Source organism: Abramis brama (assembly GCF_963993115.1).
Source record: "Abramis brama genome assembly, chromosome: 1".
NCBI classification, from domain to species: domain Eukaryota; kingdom Metazoa; phylum Chordata; class Actinopteri; order Cypriniformes; family Leuciscidae; genus Abramis; species Abramis brama.
This window is the reverse complement of record NC_139963.1, coordinates 25,305,411-25,319,176: the sequence shown is the minus strand read 5'-3', so window position 1 is coordinate 25,319,176 and position 13,766 is coordinate 25,305,411. Positions and strand designations below refer to the sequence as shown.

Sequence of the window (13,766 nt, the reverse complement as noted above, 5' to 3'; positions counted from 1 at the left end):
ATCAATAATGAATGTGTACATACTGTGAATGAATTTAATAAACTTAGTTAGGCTACCTAGCTTTCTTAGTAGCTTTCAGTAAATGAACGCGTCTGAGAAAATGATTCATAAATCAATCTATCAGTTGACCCTATGTTTACTTCACTGACAGACAAAAATGAAAAGCCTATATCAGTCAAAGCTCAGCTTTAGGAGGGGAAGAGACAGAGCAAGAGAAAAACAAAGAGAATAGGAGTGCGATGCTGATGAGGAGAGAAAAATAATCAGCTGCGAGACATGGTTTTAAAGCTATTGTTATCCAATTTTTTTGGCCTTCAAAACATCTTAAAATGCACATATGTAGATCAGAGAAATAAAAACTTTCTCGGGGGTTCCGCCGACCCCCCTGACTAGCCTACCTCACATTCGGGACCTCAGTGATGATAAAACCCTGCCATCTGCATGTTAATGTAACTTAATAGTGAGCATTAGACCCTAAACTAAAGTGTTACTTTTTTTTTTTTTTTTCTTCATCATACCCTCATTGGAGGCTGAGCCACAGACACAGACTGATTCATGTTCCACACTGGTCACACACATTTCAGTTCAGTTAGAACCAGATGCATATTTGCTGATATTTGTGTTTTGAAAAAGTTTTTGATTCATTGTTTTGACTCCTAACCAATTTTCTACATTAAAAATTGTCTTTTTGTCTGGGCTAGTAAAATACTAGGGCTACCATTTCGGGGCTACCAAAATCTGAAGAGTGCCTGCCTGAAGGGCTACCAGCGATTTTGAAATTTTGCGAGCCCTGATATATATATATATATATATATATATATATATATATATATATACACACATCACACATTCCACAAAGCTATTAAGCAGCAAAAACTGTTTCCAACATTGATAATAATAAGAAATGTTTCTTGAGCAGCAAATCATCATAGTAGAATGATTTCTGAATGGTCATGTGACACTGAAGACTGGAGTAATGATGCTGAACATTCCACTTTGCATTACAGGAATAAATTACATTTAAAAATGTATTAAAATAGAAAACAGCTATTTTAAATTGTAATAATATTTCACAATATTGCTGTTTTGATCATATAAATGCAACCTTAGTGAGCATAAGAGACTTATTTCAAAAACATTGGTAGTGTATATGTAAATTAAGTGATAGATTTTGGATAACAGTTGATAACAAGTGTTCTGATTTCATTATAATAAAATATTATAGTTTAAGAGACATTGCCCCTTAAATAGCACTACATTTGATTTAAAAAAAATTAAATGGTAAATTGACTAAAAAAGTATGATGGCTTGCTGATTTTTTTTTACACTCTGAAAAATGACTGAATGCATTGATTCTGACTCGCTGTAAAAAGTGTGATGCCACTTGCACTTCACACCCACACATATCCATACTCAAACACACATACTGATCTACAGCTAACTGCTGCTTTCTACAGACTGCCGTGGATCAATGCAGAAAGCTGCACATGGCATGCAACCGCTGTTCTGGAAACTATCATACTGTTCAGCGCTCCATTTACTTAAAGATTAAAGGAACTAAACTAGCACATGCTCACACATGCATATATTCGAGCAGACCATATAAACCCCCACGTGCATGATATGTGCTAACATGGGTTTGAGTGTGAAATAAAAGGTTAGTCTTCCTGAAATTCATTGTATATTAAAATTTGAGGTGTGTTTGTGTGTGCTTTCAAGATTCTCTGTTATACACTGCAAAAAAACAATCAATCCATTATCTGAAAACATTTATTAATACCATAATGCTGTTTTTCCATTATTTTATGTTCTTTTAAGAATGTTTTGATTCTACAGTGTATAGATGAAAGATGAGATGTAGTTATGAGTGTGTGTGTGTGTGTGTGTGTGTGTGTGTGTGTGTGTGTGTGTGTTTTTGTGATTTATGAGGACATTTCATATGAATACACACCACACTATGAGGACATTTTGAATTATGAGGACAGGGCCAGTGTCCTCATAATACTGACAATGTAGAAGTGTTTCTATTGCTAGGGGGAGCTCAAAGTCAAAATTTCAGCTCATGTCCCCATAGTTCACAATTACATGATTTTGTGTATCAGCTGTGTATCGAGACAGCGCCTCTGTAGGTGGGTCAGTGGTACTGCATCTCCTCATGAATATTCACCCATGTGTATGGAATTGAGGATTGTGATTGGCTGATCGCAAGAAGTCCTCATAATTTCGGGTTTTGTCAAACCACTGTGTTAATCTCGTTCAAACTCGTTCATCAAAATGAAGGAATCTTTTTTCGAGTCATTTCGTTAATTTAAGGGGCTTTAAATGTTATACTTTTAACAGGCAAATTCCCAAAACACATCCACCTACGCAATCTTGATCATATTCTGAATTAAGAAATAATTATAATGCAGTAAAAAATAATTCACAGGTAACATAAATAATAACTTTACCTTCCGAGTCTTTCGTTCATTTGTCACGTGACAGACGCAATGAACGGATCCCGTTAATGAACGATTCATCACCACATTTCTGAGACAGCCAGCCACGTGCGGATCAGTCTTCACGGTGAAGAGACGTCAGGTAAGAATTGTGTTCAAATTCCAAGCACCCAGCTACACTTCAAGTCTAAAAACTGTATTAATATTATTTTTATATTCCGTTGGTAGTAGTTTGAAATATTCTAAAGTTAATTTGAATTAGCAGTTAGGCTATAAGCTAGCTTTGGTGACACGTGTCTGTATTTCACAACGCGTGAGGATTTAATTTAATATTGAACTTATTAATCACGTTATTGCCATATTGAGATCATATTTATTTCGCGGAACATTTGGGCAGTGTAATGAGGTTGACTTGTGAATCAGTATAACGTTAATGTTAGTTCGATAACCTACTCAATTTCTAGGTCCCTGTCGTGCAATTTAGGCCTAACAACTATTATTTAACGTTAGTATCCCGAAGCATGGTGATTATTTGTAACTGAAACTTTGTTCCTTAGCTAGTCCTAGTTTTTAAGCTGAGGAAGGTGCTGTTAGTCAAATTATAATGGTTAACTTTAGGGACATCTACAGTGTGTTTGAGAGAGAAAAGCAGCATGTTTAAAAAAAATTAAAATCACTAAACACAAGATTCATGTTTTACTGTACTAGTAAAACTTATTGGTATTACATCCTGGTATGTATAATAATCGTTATTGTTAATAATTTCACCGTTCATAATAACAAATAAAGGTGTAAAACAGTTGATTATGTCAGTGATATCTAAAAGTCATGTTGTAAACTGATTAAAAACACCATGTGGCCTTTGCAGGAGATGGCAGCTACAAGATCCAGGAGGACCAAATTAAAAACTAAAGAAGAAGCAGCCACGTCTGTATGTCCTCATATTCACTGCTGGTGTCATATTGTGTATTGAGAAGGATAGACAGAAGTTCAGTATTAGTCAGATTGGACCATAGTTTGTGTCTGTATGTCCTCATATTTACCAGAGTACTGTCACTACAGTACAAACAGTGTTTCTCTTACTTCAGTACAGTCAGATTGGACCATAGTTTGTGTCTGTATGTCCTCATATTCACTTACTAGAGTACTGTCACTACAGTACTAACAGTGTTTCTCTTACTTCAGTACAGTCGGATTGGACCATAGTTTGTGTAAAAGCAATTGTGCAAATTTATGTATTTATAATCAAACTGTTTTCTTTGTTCCTCATAAGATTTCAACTGAGACGGATCCTCAGTTGAGACTTAATGACACCAATCAACAGGTAATTTATGTACCATTTAAAGGGGTGGTAAAACACGATTTGACTTTTCTAACTGTAGTTAGTGTGTAATGTTGCTGTTTGAGCATAAACAACATCTGCAAAGTTACAACGTTCAAAGTTTAAAGCAAAGGGAGAGATTTGCATTTAAAGAAATCAATTTCTAAGAACTACAGAAACGGCTGATAGGGACTACACGACATTCCTGTGGGCTTGCTGACATCACTAAGCCCAATATTTACATAAACCCCTCCTCTGGGAACACAATAAATAAAGGGGGCGAGGCAATTTTATGTTGCTTTGGAAAAGAGTTGTTGTGGCAGTAGAGTGTCGTTGCTGCTATGCCGTCGAAATGCTGTTATTTTCACCCAGATTGCAGGTCCACTTTGTTGTCTTCCTAAGGACGGTTACAATTTATTTTTTACTTGGTCCCTCATAATTATAATCCAAATGCCACTCTCTGTGCTGCACATTTTCCGGAGGAAAGCTTCCTCAATCTACGCGAGTTCAATGCAGGATTCACAAACGGCTTGTCCTGAAAGATCGAGCAGTTCCAACTGTTGTTTACGAGCCACAACCTGTAGGTATGATTTTTTTTCGTTGATGCGTTTTCCTGTAATAGTTCGTATTGTTAATTGTACGTTGTAGCAAGGAAGTAAACGAAGGACAACGCTGTTTGGCTCCACAAACCAGTTTGTTAAATGCTAATTCATACGTATCCGACGAACACATACAAACTTCTGTTTAATATCACCAGCGCAGCGAACTTGCACTTGGCGGTTAGCGAATCACAGCACACTGGGCCAGCTAACCAATCTGAGCCCATTGCGTATTTTTGAGGGCGGGGCTTCATAGAACCCGGAAATCATCCGACCGTTTTTACAAGGAGGGACAGAGCAGTGTAGAATAATGGTTAAATATGTGAAAAATGCGAATTTTTAAAAACGAAGCATGAACACATGTTACAGTGCACCCCACAAACACAATCAAGCCTTCGAAAAAAGGTGTTTTACCACCCCTTTAAGTTTTGGCAAAATCATGTAGAATCTCCATACGTTGAATAGTTTGTTTTCATGTAGATAAGATGCTGTCCTCACAAAAATCCATACCAGTGAGGACTTTGTGCTAGAGTACATTCTCACACACATTAATTGTTAATCTATGAATTCACCTGTATTATCTGTTATTCTGAAATGAATCTTCATTAAACTCCTTTTTTCTCTCTCCCACAAGATCTCTACTCTTGATCCTCAGCTGACACTTTATGATCCCTCTCAACAGGTAATGTTTACCATTGGAAATATGCGTTTATTTCTAATGTTTTTTTAATTGTCAAAGACGTGTTGATTTCTAATCCAATAAGGCTTTTAGAGTAAATGGTTAGTTATAAGAAATGTTTTCATATTTCTCATAAAGCAGTACACATGATTTTCTGCTTATCTGTGTTTACAAATGTTTAAAAATATTTCATAGGTGATATCTGAAACAGAACAACACACCAAGGGTTTTGTCAGCGGTGAGGCAGATGATGGATCAGAGAAGGTGATTTTTAATTTGTGTGTGAATGTAACCTAGAAAGGGTTTGCCTAACACCGTGTCCTAACTACACGCGACGCGACGCCGCGACACGCGATAAAAGGTATATTTTCCATATTAATCAAAGTTTTTGTCCTAACCAGCTGCGACGTCGACACGCGACGTTTCTAATTTAGAAATGGTTTCTATTTTCCTGCGATGTCGCACTGGAACAACAAACACAAAGTATGGCAATGATAATCTCAGGCACTATTTATGTGCTTCATTTAAAGGTATAGCGGAGGATCTTTCTGAATTTTAGATAAGACCCGCCCTCTCGACTTTTTGAAAAGTTTGATTGATTCACCAGAATGATTGACAATTAGGAGGACCAATAGTATACACTACCCACCCGGAAGTAAAAAAATCCTCCGCTATACCTTTAATGTTAAAAGTGTGTAATGTGACTTTGAATGTCATTTAGTGCTCCAGCTATGAAGCTGTAAAAGCAACAATGGATATAATTCACCTCAGATCTTGAAATTAAACAAATGGAAACAAGAACGTTAAAACTGTGAACAAACAAGTGTATTATTTGACAAAGATTGTTTTAGTAACTCAGTAGCCTATGTATTTTTTTAATGGTGTAATATTTTATAATTTGATTATGTAGCTACTAATCCATTTTCGTGCGATTGCCGTCAAGATAACTCTCTAGTGCTGTGCACTTGCCGCGAGACCCCGCCCACACACTGTTCTGATTGGCTGTGATTTTTGATTGACGTTGTGGTGTCTCACAGTCGCGTTGCGTCTAGTGTGGACAGACACACTGCCTGTCGCTGGAATCTTCTCGCGTCGCGTGTAGTTAGGACACGGTGTAAGGTAAGGGAGCCCTGCTCCTGGAGAGCCTCTGCCCAACAGAGTTTAGGTTCCACACTAATTTAACACTGCTGTTTGAAATGGTCATGTTCACAATAGCTAGACAGGTAATCATTTCTATGGGCACTCAGCCAATATGTACCATGGTATTTAGAGAAGTCTCAGCAGATTTTTCACTACAGTCAGATTGGACCATAGTTTGTGTCTGTATGTCCTCATATTCACTTACTAGAGTACTGTCACTACAGTACTAACAGTGTTTCTCTTACTTCAGTACAGTCGGATTGGACCATAGTTTGTGTAAAAGCAATTGTGCAAATTTATGTATTTATAATCAAACTGTTTTCTTTGTTCCTCATAAGATTTCAACCGAGACGGATCCTCAGTTGAGACTTAATGACACCAATCAACAGGTAATTTATGTACCATATAAGTTTATAACGATACAGCAAACCCACGATTCGGATCGTTTCACGATTTTTTATATATTTTTTTTAATGTTAAATTAAATATTTAATATTTTTATTAAATAAGATAGTTTGAAAAACCTGTATAAACTGAACACCAAAGAACAATATTAACTATTAAGCGGTAGTGACGCCATGTAAGGGACCTAAAGCGCGCCTAAAAGCTGTCACAAAGAACCGGTAAAAGTAATGATTATGAATGTCAAATATAGCAAGGAGACATTTCTATTGTTTATTAATAAACAAGTGTTTTCTGTGTCAAAGATGAAGTTGACGATGCTGACTCGCGATCTTCGCAGTAGTGAACTCGCCGGAGAGAAATGCACATACGGATTACATGAGCCGAGAGCAGTCTGTTTTCTTTTTTTCGTTTTGAATTGTTTTGTTTAAAAGTAGGCTACACAGTAGGCTACACATTCCAAGCTTTCTATCGATATATGTCTCCGGTCTGTGAGGCAAGTAGCTTATATGCTGAGTTTCGGTTCATTTATGAGACGAGCTCCAGTTCACGCGCCTGCGCCTCCGTGTCCTGATTATATTGCCTGCTATATTTATTATTTATTAAATCCATTCAATTGGTTGATGAAACATTGATTAAAATTAAGATAACACAATTTAACAAAATTCACTTTAAAGAAAGGCTTTCTACAAAAACAAACTTAATGAAGTGGTCAATCATGTCTGCCCACTCGTCTCCTGATATACTGCGCATATTATGATCTTACTCACGCTTTTCACTTTTCATATAATCAACATAGATTAAATTAAAAAGTGTATTATTTTATTTAAACATAAATATGAAACTAAATCGTTTTCTTTAATGACTGGGCTACAACATGTAGGCCTATTAGCCTACAGTACAGAGACATTCAATGTCGGAGCGGGATTTGAGTGAACGCCGTCTTATCGTTGAGCATGTCGGGGGAGAGGTACGATTTTCAAACAATCATCGAATATTATTTTACTTGATATGCCAATCCTTAATATTTGGTGTTTTAAATGCGTATTTGAGGTCTCTGTGAAAGTTTGAAAGCTTCTAGTGCTGCTTTTAGAGTGCTCACGTCCGTAACAGAGAACTGTCACATCCTTAACATTGTTTTTTCCTCATAAATGCGAAACATGATAAATAATTCGTAGAAAGTTCTGTGGAGAGCCAACCCTTCTTCATTCAGTGGGTAGTATTACTTTTGGTTTGCGCAGTGTAATTCACAGAATTACAAAAAAAACATTTGCCACCTAAAAGTTAAAGATTTTTTGTGTCACGTCCGTAACGCATGTATAGCCTATTTCCCTTATATTAAATATAAAAAGCATATGTAAACTGATATTTTTCTAATGTCTGGACTCCTTTATTAAGGGAGTATGGATATATAAACAGATGTTTCAATATATTGGTATTAAATGCGTTTTCTGAGAATTTATATTTCAAGTTTTGACTGCAAATGTCACGTCTCCCAATAGTAATTTAAAGATGTGGATCTTGAAGGGAAGGATGACTCTAGGAGTTGGAAGGGGTGTGTTGCGATTCTGCCTTCTCACAACGCAACACAGGATCGTAGATCTGAGTATCGTGGTTTCGGTTTCATATCGCGTATCGTTACAGCCCTAATCTCCATATGTTGCATAGTTTGTTTTCATGTAGATAAGATACTGTCCTCATAAAAAGCCATACCAGTGAGGACTTTGTGCTAGAGTACATTCTCACACACATTAACCCTCTGGGGTCTGAGGTGTTTTGGGGGTCCTTGAGATGTTTTGACATGCCCTGACATTTGTGCTTTTTTCAGTTGCTTATAAACATATTAATGGCAAAGGTATAATTACACTCTATTTAGCACAAACAGGGCTACCATAATATGTGAGCAACATGTGTGTACATGTTTGTATTTTTGAGAGAATAATGTTTATGCTTTAACAAAAAATTAAAGTTTCTGAAATAAGGCCAAAAAACACATACTAAATATGTGTCCACAAGACTTTTGAATAATGGATGTTGTCGCCGAGAGTTTTTTCTTCAAAATGATCTGAAAATCATCCTGCCTAATCATTCACATAAAACAATACATTGATTTAAACTTTGTAAGACACATTTTGTTTGGAAAGGCAATATGCATGGGGTCGTGATTCACACCTGAGAAGACGACCCGCATAATGAGCCACATAACGAGCCTTTCATTCGGGTGTGTCACTGAGAGGGTATACCACAAGTAAAGAATGTGAGGACTTATTTTGTATGCATGCAAATTGCATAATATCCAAGGTAAACATTTCTAGTAACTATGCAGTTAATTCTCATACTGTATTTTCAGAAAGTTTTGGAATATATCCTCTCCCCAAATGTCACTAATAAAAAACTAAAATAATGTAATGAGAAGGTTTATATTGACTTATTAAGATGTTACTTCTACCTTGTGAATGTTTTGCTATTTTATTAAACAGTTTTCACATATGAATCAACAATTACAATTTTAACAATATTTCAAGTGTAATCTTTCTTTGTAAAAAGTATACTTTGATTTTATCATACGTATTTCAAAGTTAAGGATTCATTAGTTTGAATATTGGAACAAACACTATGCTAACATCTTAATTGATAATTCAATATACCTACTTTATTTTTCACAAAACATCACATACTATATATTTAACGTGAGCAGAAATTGGTGAACAAAAGCTTATTTGATGTGACCGTAGTCTTTTTTACAGTAAAAACTTTATAATCTATCCAAAACTAATCAACGAAATCTTGTCTAAACATTCATATTTCATCTGTAACACATCGTTTTTATGATATATTTGCATATACATGTTAATTTGCAGTTTAATACGTTGCTTATACAAAGACATTTTATTTAAACATATTTCAGTCGATTTTTACTCATCTCAGTATTGCAATATAGTTTGGTAAAAGCTAAACTAGTAGATGTGTTCATGTAAAAATAACATGTTTACTAATGTAAGTGCAAGTGTTAACGAAAGGCACAGATGCGCGCTGTTGTTCACAGCTGTAGTAAACATCTGTGCCATTCATTCATTCACACACAGACACGCGATTCATATTCAAACAGTCTTTTTGCGTTTACAGACACTATTGCATATCGCGATTAGAACAAAGCACTTAAGAATAAAAAACTTACTACAGTGCTCTGAATAGCTGAATCCGTTGGTCCTCGATGTGAAACTAAATTATTCCTAAGGATTATTCCTCACAGCGAAGCAAGATGACATAAAGGGCACAAGTCTGATTAAACTCGCAGTGTGTTTTATCCAGCTGATGTGGGCGTTGACACGTTTGCATGGATTGCTTCAGATCATTTGCGTTTGAATAGCGCGTGCTCTCTGTGTGCGTTTACATTAATGATTGCTGACCCCAGAGGGTTAATTGTTACAACTTCAAATAGATTCTCCTCACTCAGTGAAACACCCACTGAGAATCCTGTTGAACGTGCCCTAGTTATTGGCGATTCTATTACACGGAACGTGAAAATAGAGCCACCAGCCACCATAGTCACATGTTTTCCGGGAGCCAGAGCGCCTGACATCAAAGCAAATTTAAAAGTGCTGGCTAATGCTAATCGTAAATTCTCTAAGATTATTATTCACGTCGGCGCAGACAATTGGAAAAGTTTTTGGGGCAAACCTGACCTGTTGAAAAGAGATGGTATTCATCCCTCCTGGGATGGTGCTGCTCTTCTCTCTAGTAATATGGCTCATAGTCTTAGAGCTCAAACATGACAATCTGGGGCTCAGGTCAGGAAGCAGACAGACTGGCTAAACCGACCGTCTGCTAGTGGCCTCGCGTCACCAAGGTCAGATAAATCCCATCACATAGAGCCTCTTTCACCTAGATATCATCATATAGAGACTGTGTCTGTTCCCCGAATTAGGACGATACAAAAAACTCCTAAACCCGTTCAAGGGTAAAAATGTAATTGTTGTTCAACAAATAAAAAACAGATGTAATACGAATGAACAAATGATAAAGCTTGGGTTGCTGAATATTCGATCCCTTACTTCAAAAGCACTTATTGTTAATGATATGATTACAGACTATAACCTAGATGTGCTGTGTTTGACAGAAACCTGGCTAAAACCAGACAGTTATATTACTTTAAATGAGTCCACCCCGCAAGATTACTGTTATAAACATGAGCCTCGTCTGAAACGCAAAGGGGGAGGAGTTGCTGTAATTTATAGTAATATCTTCAGAATAACTAAGAAGTCTTGTTTTAAATGTAATTCTTTTGAAGTGTTGTTGCTTAATATAGCAATATATAGTGTAAATGATAAATCACGTTTGAGATTTGTGCTGGCTACTATATACAGGCCACCAGGGCACCATACAGACTTTATCAAAGAATTTGCTGATTTTCTATCAGAGTTAGTATTGGCTGCAGATAAAGTACTAATTGTTGGTGATTTTAATATACATGTGGATAACGAAAAAGATGCATTGGGATTGGCTTTTAAAGACATTCTTAACTCTATTGGAGTTAGACAACACGTGTCAGGACCTACTCATTGTCGTAATCATACTCTAGATCTAATATTATCACATGGAATCAAAGTTGATGCCGTTGAAATTCTGCAGCAGAGCGATGACATCTCAGATCATTATCTAGTCTCGTGTAAACTTCATTTAGCCAAGGCTGCAAAGTCGACTCCGTGTTGCAAATATGTTAGACCTAGGGTTGTGCCGATAGACGATAGTATCGTGTATCGACGATAGACAGAGATATTGTCGATAGCAGATGCCTTTGACGATATCAATACGATAATTGGCTTGTTTTCCCATTAATGTATTAAATTATTATTATTATTATTATTATTATTATGAAGCTAGTATAGTTATTAAATTAATTAGGAACTACAATTATATTTGCCTTGCCTAAATTCACGACATCACCACAACCACACTTGCGACATCACCACACTTGCGACACGACGCGCGCGTGTGAGGACTCCTCAAAGAAAATGTTTTTAAAACAGACAAAAAAAAAAACTAATTCCCACAACGAAATTTAATTGCAAGGTGATCCATTCACAAATTGTCAAGAGTGCTTGTTTTAACAGACGCATCATTCTTATACAGAGCCAAGATAAAGACGGCATCGTTGTTCGTCAGTATTTGGTTTCCATGGTAGGCCTTCATTAACAAAATATTTAATGACACTAATAACACTAAAAACAATACAATTACAAAATATTAATTATAATTATAATATCAATAAAATTATATAGGGCGCCTAGGCCTACTAAAGTCTTTAGTTCACGAAGCATCTGTGAAACTCTGCCAGTTTAACAAGAAATATTCTTCTAATTTTTTCACTGTCAATAATGTAAGTCCACAAGAGAAATATTAAGCCAGTAAATTAAGATAGTTGCTGTAGCCTACCATTATATCCACCGTCGTCTCTGAGAGAATGCGCCGTTAATGCAGCGAAAGCTCAGTCGGTTTCTGCTTTCGTTTTCAGGGAATGAGAGCGTTTACATGCACGTTCTTAACTCGATTAGGCTATGCTGAATAAACTGACAATGCATGTGGTCATGTAAACGCATTAACCCGTTTTCCTTTATCAGAGTCAAGTCATAAGTTTAAGTAGCCTATAACCGATCGACTTTTAGATTTTTGCCTCTGATTTCTCCCGGCATTTAAAACCCGCGTTATTTGGGCTTATTGAAGTGCGGTGCGCATATGAAGTGCATCAAGGCAGAGAGAGCACTGGTAGGAGGACATATATCGCAGACTCCGACTCTTTCTTGACCCAAGAAATTATTAAAACTTGTTCACATCTCGTGCAGACGTACAGTGTAGTTACAGAATGCTGCATCTGTAACTGCGTGAGAGGATAATGTGTGTCCGTAAATTTCCCGCTGACATGTTGAAATACTCAGAGTCAGATACAAGAATGATTAGGATATTTTTTTTACCTCACTATTCCAGGAAATAACCTGATTTAGCCTATTAATAAACACTCCACCTTTACTAGCAAAATAAAAAAAGATTTTCATTTAAAAGGAAGTAATAAAACAAGCAAATTGATGAGTAAATAAGCAAGTTAATAATCAAATAAGTAAGCCCCGCCCCCCTCACGATAATATCGTGTATCGCCGATCTCACAGGCTGCGATAGGACGATATGAAAATGGAGCATATCGCCCAACTCTAGTTAGACCTATCACTTCTGCCACTAAAGATTGCTTTATTAATAATCTTCCTGATCAGTTTCATCATCTCAGCATCCCAGATAGCTTAGAAGAACTAGATATTGCGACAGAAACTTTTAACTCTCTCTTTTCCAGCACTTTAGACACAGTTGCTCCGTTGCGCTCAAAAAAGATTAAAGAAAATGCTCCAACGCCGTGGTACAGCGAGCACACTCGGGCCCTTAAGAGAGCAGCCAGAAAAATGGAGCGCAACTGGAAGAAAACAAAACTAGAGGTATTTCGCATTTCATGGAAGGAGAGCTCGATTGCTTACAGAGAGGCCTTAAAATCTGCTAGATCTGCTTTATTTTTCAACCCTATACGCTGATTTCACGCAGCCGTTATTTTGAAATCGAAAGTGAGGCTCCGGTGGGAAGAAAACCGAAAGTGTCGCCTTTAATCACAGGAGAGTCGTGAATGCGATGGCGTATTGTTGTTTAATGATGTCAATTCTAAAACTGTACATACATTTCTTTAATACTTCAGACTATATACAGTGAAATTCATTTATAAATATTTTTTTTATATATATATATAATTCAGAAAGTAAAAAAGTAAATAATCTTCATTAAACTCCTTTTTTCTCTCTCCCACAAGATCTCTACTCTTGATCCTCAGCTGACACTTTATGATCCCTCTCAACAGGTAATGTTTACCATTGGAAATATGCGTTTATTTCTAATGTTTTTTTAATTGTCAAAGACGTGTTGATTTCTAATCCAATAAGGCTTTTAGAGTAAATGGTTAGTTATAAGAAATGTTTTCATATTTCTCATAAAGCAGTACACATGATTTTCTGCTTATCTGTGTTTACAAATGTTTAAAAATATTTTGTAGGTGATATCTGAAACAGAACAACACACCAAGGGTTTTGTCAGCGGTGAGGCAGATGATGTATCAGAGAAGGTGATTTTTAATTTGTGTGTGTGAATGTAACCTA

General features: G+C 36.4%; 1 protein-coding gene and 1 long non-coding RNA gene across 7 annotated transcripts in view; both read left to right on the top strand.

Annotated features, from left to right (window-relative positions):
• The window catches only part of cacnb1 (calcium channel, voltage-dependent, beta 1 subunit), a 69,439-nt gene that overhangs the window by 39,986 nt on the left and 15,687 nt on the right, over positions 1 to 13,766 (top strand). The window lies entirely within an intron of this gene.
• LOC311084042 lies at positions 6,513 to 13,716 on the top strand. The gene is made up of 3 exons (XR_014606412.1): positions 6,513 to 6,566; positions 13,424 to 13,471; positions 13,664 to 13,716. It is a non-coding gene; the product is annotated as an uncharacterized lncRNA (long non-coding RNA).